General features: G+C 42.3%; 1 long non-coding RNA gene across 1 annotated transcript in view; it reads right to left on the bottom strand.

Annotated features, from left to right (window-relative positions):
- Positions 1-22,522, bottom strand: part of LOC137417901 (uncharacterized) — a 50,288-nt gene that overhangs the window by 23,619 nt on the left and 4,147 nt on the right. The window contains exon 2 of the long non-coding RNA XR_010982521.2: positions 10,198-10,398. This is a non-coding gene — a long non-coding RNA (uncharacterized LOC137417901). The remainder of the gene's footprint in view (positions 1-10,197; positions 10,399-22,522) is intronic.

Below are 22,522 nucleotides of genomic sequence, written 5' to 3'. Positions count from 1 at the left end.
CTCCATTCCCTCCCTTACCTCAAAGGGCTACACAGTTGACAACACACGTGACAAAGCCAAATGCCTCAACTCTGCGTTTGCCTCAAAATCTTGTGTCCCAAACCCATCTCTCTCTGTTCTTAACTTTCCCAGTCGAACCCAACTGCTCCTGGACTCTGTGTCCTTCTCTCCTGACAAGGTGGAGAAGTTTATGTCAAACCTCGACTCTGATTCTGCAACTGGACCAGACGGCATCAGCCCAGGGGTCCTAAAATCCTGCTCTGCCGCTCTATCTCACCCTCTCTCTGTTCTTTTCACCCTCTCTTTTGCTCAAGGTAATCTGCCAGCATCTTGGAAATCACCAAACATTACCACTTTACACAAAAAATGTGCAAAAACAGATCCTTGCAACGACAGACCAATCAGCCTGCTTCCAATTATCACCAAAGTCATGGAATCCATCATTGCTTTGGATATCAAATCCTTCCTCTTCTCCAATGGCTTGATCTCTGATCATCAATTTGGATTCAGACCAGGTCATTCTACTCTGGACATGTTGCTTCTGCTGTCTCAACAATGGATGGAGGTCCTCAATGCCAAACAGGAAATCAGAGCTGTCTCACTTGACATATCACGTGCCTTTGATACGGTCTGGCACCCAGCTCTGCTCACCAAACTCTCCTCCTATGGCATCCATGGAAATCTCCACTCATGGCTTGAGGACTTCCTCTCTGGTCATAGGCAACGTGTGGCCCTGAATGGATTTCTCTCATCTCCCCTTCCTGTTCTGGCTGGAGTTCCTCAAGGTCGTGTTCTGGGCCCTGTGCTATTTCTGGTCTTCATCAATGATCTCTCCGACTCTCTGGAAAATCCTCTCTATCTCTTTGCTGATGACTCCACTATCTGCCGCTCCATTCCTCATCCCTCAGATCGGCAGTCTGCCGCCTCCTCACTCTCTGCAGACCTGGACAAAATCCTCTCTTATCTCTTTGCTGATGACTCCACTATCTGCCGCTCCATTCCTCATCCGTCAGATCGGCAGTCTGCAGCCTCCTCACTCTCTGCAGACCTGGACAAAATCACAGACTGGTCAAACAAGTGGAACATGTCTTTCAATCCTGACAAATCTCACACTCTTACTATGTCTCTCCGAAAAGACCGACTGGAAAACCCTCCCATCTACTTTCTCAACAATCCTCTCCAAGAAGTTCTGTCACTCAAGCTTTTGGGTCTCACTATCTGCCATGATCTTTCTTGGGAAAACGACATTTCCAAGCTGGCCTCCAAAGCCAGTCGCCGACTGGGCATCCTCCATCGTGCGAAGTCCTTCCTTGGCACACCTGAGCTCCTCACCACATACAAGGCTTTCATCCGCAGCTCAATGGAATACTGTTCCCCCCTCTGGGCCGGTGCTCCTGCCTCACACCTAGCTCGGCTTCACGCTGTTGAAACCAAAGCTTTCAGAATCATTGGAATCTCCCGCGATGAAGCTAACTCCGAGGGCCTTTCACTCACTCACCGCAGGCAGGTTGGTGGTCTTTCTTTCTTCTACCGACTCCTCTCCGGCCTTGCTCCCCCAGCTCTCTCTGTGCTCTGTCCCCCCCAATATTCCTTCAGGTCGCACAAGATATGCCTGCAACCCTCTTATGGTTAAACTGCCAAAATCTAGGCTCTCTGCTCACCGTCACTCTTTCATTCCCCTTTTCTCCCGCCTCTGAAACAAACTCCCCCACTCCCTTCAATCCCACTCCTCCCTCCAGGTCTTTAAAACAGCTGTTCACCACCATCACTTATCTTCCCCCATCCAAAACCTTGATCTTTTCTACCCCCGCTAATTCACCCCAGATACACTTTTTTGGAAATTCCAACTTCTTTCCTGGAAGTCCTTGCAGTGTTCATATGTTTTATACCTCCCACCTCCCCCCAAGCCCTCCCCCTCCCACATTTCTCCCGATGTCCCTGCTCTCAAATGTTGTGTTTGCGTCCTTCTCCCTCTCTCCCCATCTTGTCTACCGCTCCCCTTATTTTTGTGTTTTATGTGTCGGTTTGACTTTTTGTGTGATTAATGTTAGCTCTTTTACGAGCCTCGATCTTGTATACAAAAAAAAAGAAAAAAAAGAGAAGACAATGAGGCAATTCCTCCATGTACATTATTTGATGGTTTATTCCCTTTTGAGCAGCTTTGTTCTGGAGTCAATATGAAATCGCATTTAAATCAAAATTGATCAAAACAGCCATCTGACACATGATGCCAGAAAGAAGTTGTTAACTTTGTATCATAAATCTTTCAGAGAGAACATTTCAATATGTTTGTTTCATATATATTTATATCACCGAACAAACACCACTGCCCGACATTGCCCGGTGCTGTTCTAACCTGTTGACATTTTAAAGAAATCTAATTTTGATTTTTCTCCCCTTATTTTTGTGGGGTCCTCAAACACTTCCTGCACTCACTAAAGAATGGGGTCGGGAATCCTTTAATATTATCTTTCACGTTGCTATAAAGATTCAGGAACTATAGAGCAATTTTTAAAAATCCAAAAACATTTCAACTTTTTACAAAACGTTTTTTGCCTAAAACATTCCCCAGCACTCATTGATGAACCTCTGAAAGTTTTACGAAGTTCGGTTGGCCATCTCTGATAAAAATGGCGACACACAAACCACATACACACACAAACATCTCACAATTATAGATACTAACACAAGGACAACACCTAGAAGATATCTTAACCTGTCTAGTGTAAGATAGACATGGCCCATCCCATGGGCAAGCCGCGCAAAAGACAACTGAACCCCACAACATGTTCCTAATACACGATTCAAATTCTTCGAAACGCCGCCAATACCAATGGTGCTTAAGGCATTATAACCAACTGCTTCCCCCTACCAACACAAACATAACGATATAGTATTGCAAAGGAAACAAAATTTGTCTCATATCAATAATATACTTCCAAAATTTTATGAAAATCCACCATGTACTATATTTGACTCGATGTGGGAAGCATGTGTTATACAACTGCCAAACAGGGAGACGCAAAAGCAAGATGGCTGCCCCCACAGAAATCATTGGTGAAATTCCCTAAAATTGCATTTGCTGCTTAATAGTCCTAAAATCGATGATACGAAGGTAAAATCGTAATCATGAACATATCCGGTAATTCCTAATTTTTCTTTAAGTAAACTTTAGTTTCCCTTTAATGAGCTGCTTGATAATGGAGCGGGTGAAGCCTCGTTGCACTGCCCTCACCGATGTAGGATTGATGACCTTAGTTGCTCAGCTGAAGTTTCTCCACCTTATGAAGTGTCGACCAATCCAGGCCGAATTCTTAGCTACAGCTACATTAATGACTGGTCACAACCATCTGTCTGTCAATAGCATGGCGCGAGCACTCCGAGGAACTGTCAAGTGCTTCCAACTCTTCCCCCAATGTAATTATGGAATCACATGAGAAATATTCATCATGCACTGAAATCTGAGCAAAAAAAGCATGATACCAATTATAATATTCTACAATTCAGTAGAATATCTGGGTTCTGGGTCAAATCAGCGTAATACCGGTCCTTGGGCATCAGGACCTTATGCCTAAGTCACACATAGGCGGATTTGTCGGCGACTACTGGCGACTGGAAAAATCGCCACCACCCGCCGACAATCGTAATGAAACCGTAATGGACGGTCGCCTGTAGTCGTGGTCATCCTCCCCAGGTCGGCTGCAGTCGGCAAGAGCCGCAAAGGGGCAAAATATATTTTTTAATGTTTAAAAACGGCGCGCTCAGTCGCACTCGAAAAAAATCCGCCATGCTGTCGTGATGGAACCGCCATGCTGTCGTCGGTACCCGTAATAAGAGCGTAAAGCGGCCGCAACACAGTCGCTCATAGTCTTCCGCAATCGCCCCACCAGCTAGCACGGCAGAGATGCGAATGCCATACGGCCTTCCTGCGGCATCTTCCCGACTACGGGCCGACACTGTTGCGGCTGCATATCGACTACAGAAGAACTGCCACGTCTCCCCTGTGGCTATGGGAGACTGACGACGACAGCAGTAGGACTAGTGGCGGCCGAGTTACGGCCATTGGCGACAGAGATACGACTGCCTGGCGACTGCATTACGACATACCACGATTCCATGGCAAGACAGGATGGTGTGAGGGTCTCCGTGGAGTGAGGTCCTGTGGTGCCGACAAGGATATGGCTTTATTGTTTGGACTTGGGACTTTTGGGAACTTTATTTTTGGGACTTTGGTCCTTTGGAAACTTTATTTATGGGACTTGGGACCAGTGGAAATAATTTGTTGGACTTTATTTCCATTCTCTCTCCCTGCAGAAAAGTTTGATTATTACATTACAATGATACATCTTTATTAACTTTCTTATTGTACATCAAACATCTTTATGCTTCATGTCATACATCATTGAAATGAATAAAGTGAAATGTAAAATAGAGAGATAAAGATTTAAAAAGTTGTGTGAATCGTCTCCAATCGCCGGCGGTCTTATTGCAGTCTTGCGGACGTCGGAGTAAACCGCCACCCGGCCCCAATGCAGTCGCCGCGATCCGCCATCGGTCGTAATCTAGCCGCCAGACTGTCGCCACGCTGCCGCCGTGCATCCGCAATGCAGTCGTCGTCGATCTTCAACAGTCGCCATCCCACTCGGGGCGTCGTCGCAATGCAGTCGCCATACTGCCGCCTGACCATATTTGACCGCCCGAAATCGCCAGTAGTCGCCGAAAAATCTTGATCGCCGGCAGTCGCCAAAATATCCGCCTATGTGTGACTTAGGCATTAATGATCAACCTTTAAGCCATACAAATACACAACAACAACAACAACAACATGCATTTTAAGGCCATTTTCCCTGCTGGAGCGGGGGTTAGCAATAAAAAAATATTTGATAAATAAAATAAAAATGAAATTTTCAAATAAATTAAATAAAAGTTAAGCCATACAAATAAATGCATACATTTCATAAAACAATGAACGCATGCATATTTGGATAATTTATCATCTTTGTTTCAACTGTTTGGATGCCTCAGACGCATGACAACTTCATTTTGTTCCCTCAAGGTGTGTTGCAGTGAGTCAGTAGGCGTGAAGAGAGAAGTAAAGCGCAGCTGCCGGAGACATTGAGACGTAACAAAGAAGTCCTTTGAGAGTCCAATGTGTTTGACATGTGTGTACAGGTGAATAAAACAGCATGATTTCAACGTGACGCACTGTGCGCGGAGTGGAGGTTTATGGATAGTATATTGGTGTAAAGTGGTACAGAGCTGGATTTTGAAGCGAATGATATTTATGGATGAGAATGCAAGGATGTCAAGCTTTTTTTTTTTTAGTTTTATTAGTACAATAACACACAACAACAACAACAACAACAACAACAACAACAACAGTATTACATTATTATTGTCCAGGAATACTCTGTCATGAAAAAAAAAAATTATACTCATGAACAGATATTGAAAACAAATAATCGACAGATTTTCAACAAACCTTTACCATGAGAATGTGGAGAAAACAAATTAATAATTGGGTCAAAATGTCAAAAGGCAAAGTCGCAGTAAGTACAAATAGGCCTACAAATAGGCCCATTCTCAACTACAAATAGGCCTTGTTAGCAGTTATCCAGTTCGGGAATCCTAAGACGCCAATTTTGCAGAGGCTGTGGCACATGACAATAATTTCGCTTTCACGTCCATTCATGGTGTCAAACCCCTCCATGTCAGTGCCTTCCACCCCTCCCCTCCCCCCCCCCCCTCCCTCACCCCTCCTCCCCTACTCGCCCATCTGCTCCTCCCCACATCCTCCTGGCTTCACCCAGCCCCACACACTTTCCTGTGTGTGGGGCTGGGTGAAATGCAGTTCCACCTCCCCACCCCCATATGTGTGGACCTCAAACATCTCAGGCCCCCGCCTCAACCTGATAGATCTCTCAATCCAGGACACTGCCGATAAACCGGACATAATCTGTTTAACAGAATCCTTCCTCCCACAGGACGTCGTGACTCCTTAGTGTCTCTCCCTGGCTATTGTCTCCTTAGGTTTGATTGAACGAACCCTGACATGACGGCAGAGTTGCATTGGACATCAAGAACTCGATTTCTCACTCTCTGTGTACTGCTCTTACACCTCCAAAACTCCAAGAGTACCTCTGACCGTGATTTCCCCTCCACTTCAATCTCATGTTTGTCTGTGTGTTGGTCCATTCCCCCAACAGTGACGACTCCATCTACACATACATCCATCCCTCTCTCTCTCTCTCTCTCTCCCTCTGTCTCTGTCTCTGTCTCTGTCTCTGTCTCTGTCTCTGTCTCTCTCTCTCTCTCTCTCTCTCTCTCTCTCTCTCTCTCTCTCTCTCTCTCTCTCCCAGATGACATGGAACAACTTGTAACCACTCATCCCAACTCTCTCTCTTCCTCATATGTGGTGATTTCACTTGTCACCATGCTAATTGGGTGGGTGTTGATACCTCTCTCACCAGCCATGTCACTTCTGCAAAGGACTTCTGTGACTCCATGGGACTGAATCAATCTGTGAATTTTCCCATCCGGATTTCTCCCAATGGCAAATCTTCCCTTCTGGATGTGATGACGAACAACTTCCGTGCCAATGTATCTTGGTCATCCTCTGCCCCAATTGGCTCATTTGATCATGTGCTTGTGAAGTTCAACATCTCTCTGGCCATCTCACAGAACAGCCTCAACACCGGCGAGTCTGGCAGTTCACTCAGGCAAACTGGCAGAGACTGCAAGCAGTCCTAACCCTTCAGGACTGGTGTTCTATATCCACCACCTCTGATATAAATTCGGCCTGGGAATTCTTCCACAGAAACCTGCTCTCTCTTAAGCACATATTGATCCCATCTCGTGTTCAGTTATCTTAAACCTCCTCCCGCTCTTTATACTCTGAATCCTGTGGTGAGGCAGCTGCTTTAAAACAACTTGCATTCTCCTCCTGGAAGGCAAATCCAACCAAAGGCAACCTCCGATCTTTCCACAAAGCCGCAACAAGTGTCTCTACTCTCAAGGCGACCAGAAAAACAACATCTGTCCAATCTCAAGAATGAACTTTCAAACTTGTCTCCCTCCTCTAAAGCCTGGTGGTGCCTTTTCAAGTCTGTCGCTGGTGTATGTTCCCCTCCACAAAAAGATGTATACAATGTATATATATATATACACATATATATCTGCTACACAGCATGTGAAGGCTGGTTTTTTTTCTTTAGTGTTCTTTAGTTTTAGTTTTTTCTTTAATTGCTGCAGTGTTCCTTTATTTACCATTTGAGCTTTTGTCATCACATTTTAAACAAACCTTTATTATGTAGAACACTATTAAATACATTTAACATAAAAAAAAAAACACTTTTCAAGTTTAGTTTGAGTACAAAGCAGATGAGGACGCGCTTTGCATTTTGAGATACTTTGTTAACTTTTAAATCATAAGAATCGCAAAACAAAGAGACAATCACAAGACACAATTACCTTCATAATGGCCTTGCCATTTTCACCGGCTACATTGTGACCTTGCTCCTCCTGCCCTCTCACCTTTGACCAGCCAACCTCCACCCTTAAGCCATAAGCATTATAAATCCTTTCCCTTCCCCACTTATCCAAGTTACCACTCACCTGCATTCTTTCAACACTCTCTTTTCTCATTTGTGAAACTGTCTTCCTGAGTCTTTTTTTGTCTCCGAGTCTTTATTTTTTGTTTGTACAAACAGGATTTCAGGTTGGCTACTTTCAGTCACCTCATTGTCTCGTCACCTCATTACACCCACCCTATGAGAACCTGTTTCCACCCTTCACCTACTTTGTGTTCTCACCCATAAATTTGCAACACAACCACCTTTGTGCTGGGTCCACCTATCATTTGGTACTGTCCCACAGTTTTCCCTTTGTAAGCTTGGTGTTGGCTTAGCGGTTAGGGTGCCGGCTTGGAATCCTAGGTTCCTGAGTTTGAATCCCGGTCGATCGCTGAATTAACATCAGGGGGGCTGACTCAGCCTGTCATCCTTCCGAGGTCAGCAAATTGAGTACCAGTTCACCGGTAATTCCCCGTGTGTCGCAAGACGCAACTAACAAGTTCGGCGGCAGGAAGGGCATTCGGCCATAAAACATTGCTTCTAAAAGGGCATGAGGCCATCCTCATATGTGGTGATTATGTCGCATATGACGAAGTGCAAATTTCGCATGAGGCCATCTGTCGGAAAGTTGAAGCTCAACCGAAGGTGAACCTTGCAACATGACAATGACCCAAAACATATCATTAAATCCACCAAGGAATGGCTGAAAAGAAAGAAATGGAGGGTTCTGGAATGGCCAAGTCAAAGCCCGGATCTAAATCCCATCGAGATGTTGTGGGGGGATTTGAAACGAGCTGTGCATGCAAGAAACCCCTCAAACATCGCACAGCTGAAAGAATTCTGCATGGAGGAGTGGGCAAAAATTTCTCCCAGTCGATGTCAGAGACTGGTAGACAGTTATAAGAAACGCCTACTTGAGGTTGTTTCTGCCAAAGGGGGCAATACCACCTATTAGAACCAAGGGTGTACTTACTTTTTCCACATGCGAAATTTGCATTTATGTTTATTTAAATTATACAATGGACTACAAAATGTAAATGTTTCATGATATTTGTTATATTATATCACCTTTATCTATCAATATTGTTGAAATGAAGATCAAATAGCTGTATGTTGAAATATGTTGAAAAAGTCAAAACTTTACATGGGGTGTACTTACTTTTTCACGTGACTGTGTGCTGTCAGCCCGAGAATGATCAATGCCCCTTTCGGCTATAAGTGTTTTGGTCACATTCCATCCTATTAATTTCATGGCACTTTCCCACCACCCTGATGCTGGCTCAAGTCCCCGTGTAAATATCAGTGATGAGAATGCCAAGTGCATTGCTCTCTATTGGATGTGTTTGGCGAGCGGCACCGCTTGAGCTAAGTTCACAATCTTGCAGATTTTAGGCACTAAATTAGTTCCCTTTTATGGTTAACTTTTATGGTTTATGGTTTATACTTTTATGGTTTATGGTTAACAAGCTGCTTTGGACATCCTCCGTCGTGCGAAGTCCTTCCTCGGCACACCTGAGCTCCTCACCACATACAAGGCTTTCATCCGCAGCTCAATGGAATACTGTTCCCCCCCTCTGGGCCGGTGCTCCTGCCTCACACCTAGCTCGGCTTCACGCTGATGAAACCAAAGCTTTCAGAATCATTGGGATCTCCTGCGATGAAGTTAACTCCGAGGGCCTTTCACTCACTCACCGCAGGCAGGTTGGTGGTCTTTCTGTCTTCTACCGACTCCTCTCCGGCCTTGTTCCCCCAGCTCTGTCTGTGCTCTGTCCCCCAAATATTCCTACAGGTCGCACAAGATCTGCCTGCAACCCTCTTATGGTTAAACTGCCAAAATCAAGACTCTCTGCTCACCTTCACTCTTTCATTCCCCTTTTCTCCCACCTCTGGAACAAACTCCCCCACTCCCTTGAATCCCACACCTCCCTCCAGGTCTTTAAAAAAGCTGTTCACCACCATCTCTTATCTTCCCCCATCCAAAACCTTGATCTTTTCTACCCCCACTAATTCACCCCAGATACACTTTTTCGAAATTCCAACTTTTTTCCTGGAAGTCCTAGCAGTGTCCATGTGTTTTATTCCTCTCCCACCCCCTTTCCATGCCTCCTTCCCCCAAGCCCTCTCACTCCCACAGATCTCTCGATGTCCCTGCTCTCAAATGTTGTGTTTTGTGTCCTTCCACCTCTCTCCCCATCTTGTCTGCCGCTCCCCTTATTTTGTGTTTTGTGTGTCGGTTTGACTTTTTGTGTGATTAATGTTAGCTCTTTCACGAGCCTCGATCTTGTATACAAAAAAAAACAAAAAACAAAAAAACTTGAGGACAGCTAATACCAGCCGGAAGTGATGCCAATAGCAGACCATTTATAAGCCCGTTTTCTTGAATCTGTCACATGTGAATCAACTTTCTATGGTCATTAGTGGCCTCAATCTACCACATGAATGTGGACCATATTGATGGACCCTCCGTACCCATTTCTCTCTGCCTTTGTGTTCTCGGGTTCTTGATACCGATTGGAAGACATTTCATTTGGCTGCACAAATTCTGAGAATGCATTTTTAGCGAAACAAGTTCATTGTTCTACTACTACGATTACTACTACTATTCCCATGTACGATTGTACAATACCTTGGCCATCCATGTTCCTGCGGGGTCTGCCATGGCAAAAGTTTCGCCCAGGTATTATGTTCAACAAGCTGCTTTGGACAAGAATTTGTAGTTTGTTCAGGGTACCAGCGATAATTTGCCTACTCTTCGTAAAAGACACCGTGGGATTTTTAAAGTCCACCAACTAACGCCAGAAGACAGGACGCCAAGTTTCGAGTTCATCTGAGGGAGGGAAAACGCATTGATGAATCTCCAGCCTGTGAAACATATAGTTTCGTCACAATTCACTCCCAGGCTCGACAGCTCCGAGGGGAGTGTGCATTATTTTAGGCCACCCCACAAGTGTGTGTGTGTGTGTGTATGTGTATGGTATGCATGTGGTGTGTGTGTGTATATGGTATACATGTGGTGTGTGTGTGTGTTTGTGTGTGTGTGTGTATGGTATGCATGTGGTGTGTGTGTGTGTGTGTGTATGTGTGTGTATGTATATGGTATGCGTGTGGTGTGTGTGTGTGTATATGGTATGCATGTGGTGTGTGTGTGTGTGTTTGTGTATATGGTATGCATGTGGTGTGTGTGTGTGTGTGTGTGTGTACAGGTATGCATGTGGTGTGTGTGTGTGTGTGTGTGTGTGTATATATGGTATGCATGTGGTGTGTGTGTGTGTGTGTGTATACAGGTGTGCATGTGGTGTGTGTGTGTGTGTGTGTATGGTATGCTTGTGGTGTGTGTGTGTGTGTGTGTGTGTGTGTGTATGGTATGCATGTGGTGTGTGTGTGTGTATATGGTATGCGTGTGGTGTGTGTGTGTGTATATGGTATGCATGTGGTGTGTGTGTGTGTGTGTGTGTGTGTATGGTATGCATGTGGTGTGTGTGTGTGTGTGTGTGTATGGTATGTTTGTGGTGTGTGTGTATGGTATGCATGTGGTGTGTGTGTGTGTGCATATGGTATGCGTGTGGTGTGTGTGTGTGTGTGTGTGTGTGTATGGTATGCATGTGGTGTGTGTGTGTGTGTATATGGTATGCGTGTGGTGTGGTGTGTGTGTGTGTATGGTATGCATGTGGTGTGTGTGTATATGGTATGCGTGTGGTGTGTGTGTGTGTGTATATGGTATGCATGTGGTGTGTGTGTGTGTGTGTGTGTGTGTGTGTGTGTATGGTATGCATGTGGTGTGTGTGTGTGTGTATGGTATGCATGTGGTGTGTGTGTGTGTATATGGTATGCGTGTGGTGTGTGTGTGTGTGTATGGTATGCATGTGGTGTGTGTGTGTGTGTGTGTGTGTGTGTGTGTGTGTGTGTGTGTGTGTATGGTATGCTTGTGGTGTGTGTGTGTGTGTGTGTGTGTATGGTATGCATGTGGTGTGTGTGTGTATATGGTATGCGTGTGGTGTGTGTGTGTGTATATGGTATGCGTGTGGCGTGTGTGTGTGTATATGGTATGCATGTGGTGTGTGTGTGTGTATGGTATGCATGTGGTGTGTGTGTGTGTGTGTGTATGGTATGCATGTGGTGTGTGTGTGTGTGTATATGGTATGCGTGTGGTGTGTGTGTGTGTGTATGGTATGCATGTGGTGTGTGTGTGTGTGTGTATATATGGTATGCATGTGGTGTGTGTGTGTGTGTGTGTGTGTGTATACAGGTGTGCATGTGGTGTGTGTGTGTGTGTGTGTGTGTTTGTGTGTGTGTATATGGTATGCATGTGGTGTGTGTGTGTGTGTGTGTGTGTGTGTGTGTGTATGGTATGCATGTGGTGTGTGTGTGTATATGGTATGCATGTGGTGTGTGTGTGTGTGTGTGTGTGTGTGTGTGTATGGTATGCATGTGGTGTGTGTGTGTGTGTATATGGTATGAGTGTGGTGTGTGTGTGTGTGTATATGGTATGCATGTGGTGTGTGTGTGTGTGTGTATATGGTATGCATGTGGTGTGTGTGTGTGTGTGTGTGTGTGTGTGTGTGTGTGTGTGTGTGTATGGTATGCATGTGGTGTGTGTGTGTGTGTGTATATGGTATGAGTGTGGTGTGTGTGTGTGTGTATATGGTATGCATGTGGTGTGTGTGTGTGTATATGGTATTGTCAGGGAATTTGTACTGGGGGACTCACAGGACTCCAACGACCGGACACAGGTTACAAAAGGTCTAGTTTATTAAACTGTATTCACTTCATCCAATTACCAAAATGATACCGCATAATATAATGGATCAGGTTAACTCTTTTCGCTGGTCCTTCTCGTTCATCCGACACTCCCGTTCGGTCAGCGCTTCACGTAGCAAGTCCTATCGACTCCACGTTTGCTCTAGTTTATATGGACGAACTGGACTTAATCCTCTGTCCGCTGAAACGTTAATCCTTCTTCCGCTGATGCCCCGAGGTCATGTATTGCACCAAGCCCTGGCATCAACTCGCTCCCCTCCTGCTGTGATTTCCATTTACACAGTAGGAGGGTGCTCCAGCCTGGGGCTGTGACCAGGTGGACAAGAGATTACCATGTTCGGGCACATTCCTGACACTCATTTACGAACTCGGCTTTCACAGAGGTTGCAGGTAAAATGTATCAGCTTCGTTACCAGTCTTAATCAATAAGTTACCAGTGCCAATCAATAAGTTACACTGAATTACACTTCCACAATTCCCTCATCTTTTTGTTTTTGTTTATATTAACCATTAATCTAAACATCAATATAAGTAAACAATCAATCACTACAAGTAAACATCATTACAAGTATAAGTAAATAATCAATCACTTTGGTAATCAAATTCCCTTAGGCATACACCGTCATCCTGCAAGAATCACAAAACATTTCGTTGGTCATTGACTCCTTCCATATTGTTCAATCTATTGCATTTGCATCACAAATATATTTTCAAAACAACACTTCACCATCACCAAGATACAACAATTTCACTTCATTTTCAAGTTTTGTAAAGCATCTGCACCATCTGGCAAAAACGTTTGCCTCCACACAAATGTTGACTTTGTTTGAAAGGAAGGGCTGATCACTTGTGTTTGAATCCAGGTATGAAACATTTTCTCCTAATGTCTTCATAGCTCCTGCACAACTTCGTGTAGGATTTCGCTGTTGTGGTAACATTGCGGAGTCATAGACTGACCCTGCTCTCCTTGTAGCATTCTTGCCACTTTTTGCTGTGAACCATAATGATTCCTTGAACAAGGCCTTCGCCCAGTTGTAGTCGACTTGCCTCCTCCCTCATTATGAGTGGGCAGCCAGTATTGGTGTGACGTTGATTGGCCAGCAAGATGTGGAACAGGGATGCCGGATGCATCCACAATGATGTTGGGACCATGGTGTTCAGGTCATTCATGGTCCTTACCAGGAGCAACCAGCAGAATCGTGCACAGCTGTTGTGACAAGGGCACAGCCGTTTTTTTGCAGCTCCATGCTGGTTCCCCGGGCGTTGGTGAAGTAATAACATATGTCCCCGCATTTCACAGAGGTTGCAGGTAAAATGTCGTTGTCCTGCAACTTCTGATGTGATGAATGTTCGAAGCCTTCGAACAAGAGTAAGTGATCGCCTTTCTTTCATATGTTGCAGTGTGATCCAGGCAAATGGTCACATAAATTTCCTTGGTGAAGGTAAGCATTCATCTCCAAGTTACACGGGAGAATGTCTTCATCATTCTTTGAGAAAGAGGGTGTATGCCATGATTAACTTCATTTTTAGCCACAAATTTTCTTTCTCGAACTTCTTCCCAATTCCGTTAGCACTCCCTTCAAAATGTGATCTCGTCTTATCCTTATGCTCAGTCACATCTGAATCTGCTTTCCGCACACACTGAATCAGATAGGGTACATCTTACCATGAAATCAGCATAATCATGTATATCTTCCGATAGTTTCACATTCAACAATTTGCTGTTTTTCCTTAACACAAAAGTTATATTCATTTATATGCGTCACACAAATAATATTCAATCAGGTATGTATTTTATTACTAAACTAAGAATAGCATCCACAATTGCTTTCAGGTTAATATAGTTCAAAAATTAACTCATGCAGGTATTTTAGCACTACTCTAAGAAAATCAATTGTATATGATTACAATCACAAACGGGAATACCTAATTCCCAACAACAATTTTCCCAAACCAACAAATTAAGCATAATGTATTATTACCATAATTCCTCTCCACTTTTTCTTTTCCCTCTTTTTCCCTTAACAGTGTGGCACTTGTGGTGATATGAGTTCACTGATATTGTAATTGACACAACTCATAACATTGTCGTTATGCCATTATCTTAATTCTACTGTTTATGTCGCCATAAAAGTCTTCCTTTTCTGGATCCACATTTCTTTCCTCATTTGTCACTTCATGCGTTATCATCGTGTTGTTGGTTACCTTATTCAAACACACCGTCACTAAGGCTTTCAAGCAAGCCACCACTAAAACAATTGCCAATATAACTACTAAACCAACAAACAAGTCTGCTACTCTTTGTAGACATTATATACCAAACTAACAAGCTTCCTAAAAGGTAAATAAAGAAAATCCCTTAATATGTAACATAATCAGATTATTTGTCTTACAAATGATCCCCCTATCTCCCGGGGTTGAACTCAATCCCCTGATCATGAGTGTAGTTGTGATACATTTTTCACTCATGTTGTATTAATATCAGCAGGTAATTGTATGTCATGTAGGCAAATAAATGTCACTATCCCAAGTAGGAATATCACATGTTGAAAATGTAGTGTTTATCAATGCAAGGGGTGTTAAAATGTAATTCAAATGACTGTAAATCACTACTATCATTTATCTACCACTGAATGTTCTGCTGGGCTGCTAGGTGCAGCCTCATTTTCTGTGGGATCGTCCACCTTAGCCCCATGTGCTTGTTTGCAATGAGGGGCATGAATCCAACTTTCTATTTTGGGTCCATCTTTGTTTCTATTCTTATCAATCTCCTATGGTTTATCAATTCGTTCCAAGATACCGCAACCAAAGGTTTTAACCAAAGCTCTACCAAACTATTTCCAATTTGAACAAAAATGCCAGTGAAACAATGATTCGAAGGATTAACTTCAAGGGGTCAATAAATTTATTCTATAGCCAGATCTAATTTTCCCATCCAATAGTTTGCCTTGCCACATGTCATATTATAACACCTTAATAAACCTTCGAAAAAATGTTTCCCATCTCAACAAATTTCCTTTTTTACAAATAGCCATGTGTAACTTACGTATTTAACTACAATTTCCTCTCAATTTGTTTGGCCTAACTGGCCGCAAAAGTGGCTGCCAGCATGCAGTACCGTTTTTTATCTACCAAGGAAGTGTTCCACACAAGACCTCTACCAAAATGTTGTTTGTAAAAACAAATCTGGGATTTCTGATTACATGGATGCACACTCTCAGGACATTTTCAGGCTGCTGTTAACAATCCACTACGATGACTTAATTCCTTTACCCACAATCAAATAATTAGTACAAATTGAGGATATTATCCCTATCACATTCTTTTATAGATTCATTATGTTGGATCTAATTTTTTCCAATAATTTTCCACTGCTGTAAGGCGGAACAATAGCTCTCATAAGTCTTAGTAATATCGTACTTAATTTGCCCAGCAGAGAATAATTTATTTACTATCCTTTCTCATCTGTTAACCAGTGACTTTGTTTAAACTCCAGAACTGAAAACCCACAATAGTTCAAACCAGCAAAATTTTCTTTACTCTTTTCCCATATCATCTATGCCTAAAACACATCCATACATACAGCACAATTTATATGCTGATAAAATTCAAGTTTATATATATAAAATCCATGAGCCGAGTATTCTGGGAAGTCAGTGTAAGACCTCTCCCAAATTTGGATGATTTTGTACTTCCTCATTTCCTTTTATGAAGCTCATATCCATAAATAGATGTTATTCTCATATACATTCTATCAAAAAATGGAATCCCAAAATTACTCACAATTTTACTATGAATTAATGGCTGCTCATAACCCAGCACATCAAATTTTTTTATATTCCATTTCCCTTGACAAAAGAGATAATGTTCATAATCAAATTATATTTCTATTTTATTTTACGGATTCTCTGGATATTCAATCCCATCCACATATCCCAATCCCATCCACATAAAACTATCCATTTCCAGACAGGCACACTGTCGGTGTCAACAATCTTGTAAGATTGATACACAAAAACACACACACACATGCATTATGCATATTTGTTTGCGTTGGAACCATTATTTACAGATCAGATGGGTGTCAATTTTATTTCAATTTCATAAAATTTGTCAATCAAATTCAAAATGCTTATAGACAAATAAACCAAAAGTCCATTCTTAGAAAACCCTCATGATGTCACATTGAAATTACCCTTTCAGCCTTCACAATAATCTATCCAAATTTTGACTACACACCCATTTGCATGTCAGTCGACCATTGACCTATCAATCGTGCGGAACAATAGTCCGAAATTCCCACCTGATCATCATGTGACTCTTGTCACTTGGTTTGCCAAAAAATTGCAACGCAATTGTTCCAAACTTTGTAAATTTAAAATTGCTGTGCCCAAAATAGAAGATCCAATTTTGGCATTTGATCAATTAATTATTAATTTGTTAACAAGCAAAAAAAGAAAAAATGAATCATTCTTGCTCTGAAAACTTTTCAGACACAAGAATCATCGACAGTTATTCATGTTTGTCCAGTAATCGAATCTGTTGAGGCCAATCATCATTTGGGATTTGCAGCAATGAAGGCCTAATCATTGTCTGAGGTACCGGTAAGCACTGGTACCCTTGATCTTGGTTTGCCCCATGACCTTGTCTTCCTGTTGACATACGGACATCTTCTTCTCCAATGTCCCATCTTTCCACACTCGAAACACCGGTTTCTGTCGTTGTCTGATCTGTGCACCTGTGCACTTGTATTGCTGGGCTGCATCTCTACATCCCTGAGTTGCCACTGCAATCTCTCGTTATCTCCTGAAACACGAAAAAATTCTCTGTACCGTCCTTTTTGGGGAGACAACTGGAAATCAGATGGGACAACTGTCACTTTCATTCCTAATTTCGAGGGCAGTTGTGCATTTGTCTCCTCCACTGTATCCTGTATCCTTTTTATTTTAAGTTCTAGTTCCGTTATCCGTTCTTGCTGTTCCCGTTGTCTGGATTCACCATCCCAAAGATGGAATGCAAGCCAGTCTACCGTTAGATTCTGTCTCTTCCTGGCTTTCAATCTTTGTTCCAATCTTTCCAATCGACTTCGCTCAAATGTACCATCTCTTGGAAACTCCTCATCATGTCCCTTTGTCCACAAATACCAATTCTCGACCTGCCTTATAGCTTCTGCACCATAACGGTCGTACATATGATGTGTACAAGTACCTTTTTGTGGAATCTCTTGTTGTCCTTGTGTATTCTTGCAGGCTCCATTTCCCATTCTTTCTGCCTTTTATCAAAGTAGCGTTGGATGTGTTGTAGTTTGTTCCTCTAAAGCTTCACTCGTACCTCCAGGAAGGGTCTCTCCACCTGTTCACACGGTGATTTCCAGAGAATCTCCCTCAGCCGTGGCTTTTGCACAATCCAATCTCACAGATCAGTATTTGCAGATGAGCCGGAGGGTCAGTATGAAATGGGTGAATCCTCAGGTGTCCGCTCTGTTGACGGGGAAATCACACAATGGTAACCGCACATATATATCTGTATATAAACTCACCACCTTGCTCAATATTCCCAGGTTGTCTCCACATTGTTAATATCACGCAAAGATATCAAAGCTTCTTTCTTGAGACCGCATTTTCATCAATCAAACAATCAATATATTCAATTCAATTTATTCAGTTCAATTTATGCAATTAAATTCAATCAATTAGATTCAATCAATTAACAATTCAATCAATTATTCAATTTCAATTAATTCATCAATATTCATCAATAAATCAAATTAATCATTTTGAATGACTCCTTGCATAAGCCCTTTCCCCAATGATGTCAGGACAGGTCCATCCATTGACTGAGATCGACTCATCGGTCGTCACCTCTGGTTCGTACCTCATGTCAATTGATGAATCACCGTCCTGTCCTAGGGTCATATCTGACATATTTCCCCATTTTGCCTGGTCTCCACAAATTTTCTTTGCAACCACTAAAGGCAACTCATCCTTCATTCGTGAGACAGCCAAAATGGATGGCAGATATTAAAGTTCATTGGGAAAAATATCTCATCATTTTTCTTTTAATAGTATCCAAAATCTCTTGGCAATATAAATTTCGTAAAACTCCTGAAATAAGACTGTAAAATTTCTTCAATCATGCTAAATTTTGAAACTCCATCGCTTGTAATACCCAATTTATCCCATAGGGCTTGAAAGTTCTTTCCCAAGTTCATGCAGCATTCTGCATTTGAACCCTATGATATCATTCATAATAATCATCATGATTTTATAGTCATGGTCCTATCATAATCATCTATTTAAAACGAACATTTCCTTTATCACCACAGCTATGTGGTATAATCAACAATAGAATAAAACTGTACATAGCAACAGGCTACCTCATGGCCACTTAGTATACCTATTGACAATAAGTCATAACAATATCGAATAATCACTGAACAATTCAAAAATCGCTTCCCCTGCTCCAGCCGCAGCATCCGTGATATTTGTTTGCTCATTCACTATTCCCGATTCGTCATCAAGGATCTCCATCATCACACAGCGTACTTAATTCCGCATTCTAATGAGAATTCAACAGGATTTTACGACTCAAAGGAAAAGAACGAGCAGACCTTTTGCAGGATGATCGTTACAAAAATCGTTACATATATTAAAGTATTTATGATGTCGACAAATCATATCTTAATTCTTACAAGATTTTGGTTCTTTGAATAAATCACAGCACCGGGAGAACCAGCTCCAAAAATGGATCTTTGTGTTTATTCAGCACCCTAGTAATTGGTTCTTTGTGTACTAATTACACAGCACCCAGGCCCCGCTCATATGGATCTTTGTGCAGCGCTACACAGCACCTGAGCAAAAGGGGTTTCATCTACATTTTCCCTATCTGGTGTACCATCCGTGATATTTGTCTGCTCATTCACTATTCCTGATTCGTCATCAAGGATCTCCATCATCACACAGCGTACTTAATTCCGCTTTTTAATGAGAATTCAACAGGAATTTACGACTCAAAGGAAAAGAACGAGCAGACCTTTTGCAGGACGATAACTGGAATTAGTCGTGAAAATATATCCAAATACACAAAAATACACACCCACACAAATAAACAACATTTATTCCGTTTAACAGAACAAACATTTCCTCTATCATGACATGCATGTCTTCAAAATTATATGCCCAAGAGAAAAAGTAAAATTAATTAAAACTGCGGGCAGTGATGATCCGGGGACCATACCGCTCCATCCTGATTGGACGAGTGCGTGCTAGAGTCGTTAACAACGACAGTCCAGATCCGATTGTTCAAAATTTCAACTCAATCGATCGAAAAATGAACGCAGGGATGCATTTTAAAGGTGCAGTGGCACTAACTGAGTTGCCACGAATATGGCCACGAAATTGCCAATATGGCCATCACAAAATATTTTCCTTAATCAATTGGCTCATAGCATAACCAATCTGCAAGTATCTCATCCGAAGATGTATCTCTGAGGAATTTTAATTAAATAAGTCATTTATAAATCAACGAGTTAATTTATTAAATGATTAATCAATAAATCAATATTTCCTTGACAGCCACATCACTTGGTCAGTGTCATGTCCAAATATCAGCTTCCTTATTCAAAAGGTGCCTGAGTTAATGTAATGTAATTACTGTAATAAGATTACTGCAATTACTGTAATGATTACTGTAATTACTGTAATTACCGGAACTGTAATTACTGTAATTACCTCAGGTAATTACCCTAATGTAATTACTGTAATGTAATAAGAAATGTAATTAATTAAATAAGTACTTCATTAATCGTTAATAATGAAATAATTCCTGAATTCTCATTCGATTCACTTGACATTCGAATGTCCCCAAAACGTTGGAGCAAAACGTTGCAACAACGAAAGTGAAACGTTGTAGCGACGTTGTGGAAACGTTAGCAAAACCCAACATTTGAATGTTCCCATTCATTCCAACAACAAGTTCCAACAACAAGTTCCAACAACAAGTTCCAACAACAAGTTCCAACAACAAGTTCCAACAGCAAGTTCCAACAACAAGTTCCAACAACAAGTTCCAACAACAAGTTCCAACAAGTTCCAACAGCAAGTTCCAACAGCAAGTTGCAACAACAAGTTCCAACAAGTTCCAACAACAAGTTCCAACAACAAGTTCCAACAACAAGTTCCAACAGCAAGTTCCAACAGCAAGTTCCAACAACAAGTTACAACAGCAAGTTCCAACAACAAGTTCCAACAGCAAGTTCCAACAACAAGTTCCAACAACAAGTTCCAACAACAAGTTCCAACAGCAAGTTCCAACAACAAGTTCCAACAAGTTCCAACAACAAGTTCCAACAAGTTCCAACAACAAGTTCCAACAGCAAGTTCCAACAAGTTCCAACAACAAGTTCCAACAGCAAGTTCCAACAACAAGTTCCAACAACAAGTTCCAACAACAAGTTCCAACAAGTTCCAACAGCAAGTTCCAACAACAAGTTCCAACAGCAAGTTCCAACAACAAGTTCCAACAGCAAGTTCCAACAACAAGTTCCAACAACAAGTTCCAACAACAAGTTCCAACAGCAAGTTCCAACAACAAGTTCCAACAAGTTCCAACAACAAGTTCCAACAGCAAGTTCCAACAACAAGTTCCAACAAGTTCCAACAACAAGTTCCAACAGCAAGTTCCAACAAGTTCCAACAACAAGTTCCAACAGCAAGTTCCAACAACAAGTTCCAACAACAAGTTCCAACAACAAGTTCCAACAACAAGTTCCAACAACAAGTTCCAACAGCAAGTTCCAACAACAAGTTCCAACAAGTTCCAACAACAAGTTCCAACAGCAAGTTCCAACAACAAGTTCCAACAACAAGTTCCAACAACAAGTTCCAACAGCAAGTTCCAACAACAAGTTCCAACAAGTTCCAACAACAAGTTCCAACAGCAAGTTCCAACAACAAGTTCCAACAGCAAGTTCCAACAACAAGTTCCAACAACAAGTTCCAACAACAAGTTCCAACAAGTTCCAACAGCAAGTTCCAACAGCAAGTTCCAACAAGTTCCAACAGCAAGTTCCAACAACAAGTTCCAACAGCAAGTTCCAACAACAAGTTCCAACAGCAAGTTCCAACAACAAGTTCCAACAACAAGTTCCAACAACAAGTTCCAACAGCAAGTTCCAACAACAAGTTCCAACAAGTTCCAACAACAAGTTCCAACAACAAAACTTTGAAACCACGTGGCAGTAACGACCACAGAACCACCCTCCTATTTGCATGGAATGGTTTGGTCCATTCGCAAAGCCAAAACGAACGACCACAGAACCACCCTCCTATTTGCATGGAATGGTTTGGTCCATTCGCAAAGCCAAAACGAACGACCACAGAACCACCCTCCTATTTGCATGGAATGGTTTGGTCCATTCGCAAAGCCAAAACGAACGACCACAGAACCACCCTTCTATTTACATGCAATGGTTCGGTCCATCCGCAGAGCCAAAACGAACGGCTTGCGAGTACGGTGACCATACCTTGGGACCCCCTTGTCCGATTAATTTCAAACCTTGACAAATTTTCCATTCCTTCCCTTCCTGATCTTTCGATGTAGGGCTGGGTTCTTTTTTTTTTTAGGATCATGTTGCATCGAGCATTATTTTCCAAAACAGTGTGAACATTAACCCACACCAAAACCTCTGACATCCCACCATTAACACCTATTGTAAGCGTGCCGAATCAGTAAGCATCACCCCTTCTATGAGCCTCGACCAGAGGGTGGTTGTTACTCACAAACACCATTTCCTGTAATTATCTCTCACTAGGGCATGCCCGTACTATATATATATCTAAAATTATATCCCCCGCCGAGCAAGTCGCTGGCTCCAAGTCGAGTGCTTTGAACAAAAAAAGAAGTACTCTAAACGGTGGTTTTTTATTCAACCGTGAAGCATGTCTCACAGGCTTCTTGATGGACCTGGACAAAATTTGATGCAATTTTTTTTCTCAATCGCCATCTTTCATCATAATTCTGGACCGGCATGAGGGGGGGTTGTCTGTCATGAATTTATAGGCATGGCGGGAAAACTGAAAAAAAATTATTTATTTAAAACGGGTGTACACGATTGTACACGTGTACGGACGGACCTTACCGAACCGGCAAACAAGTCGCTTCATGCACATCAGTGGTGCGTTTCTTCGTGGCGC

The sequence above is a fragment of the Myxine glutinosa genome, chromosome 5 (genome assembly GCF_964187855.1).
Source record: "Myxine glutinosa chromosome 5, kmMyxGlut1.1, whole genome shotgun sequence".
In the NCBI taxonomy this organism is placed as follows: Eukaryota; Metazoa; Chordata; class Myxini; order Myxiniformes; family Myxinidae; genus Myxine; species Myxine glutinosa.
The sequence above is the reverse complement of the archived record's forward strand: the minus strand, read 5'-3'. Positions and strand labels throughout refer to the sequence as shown.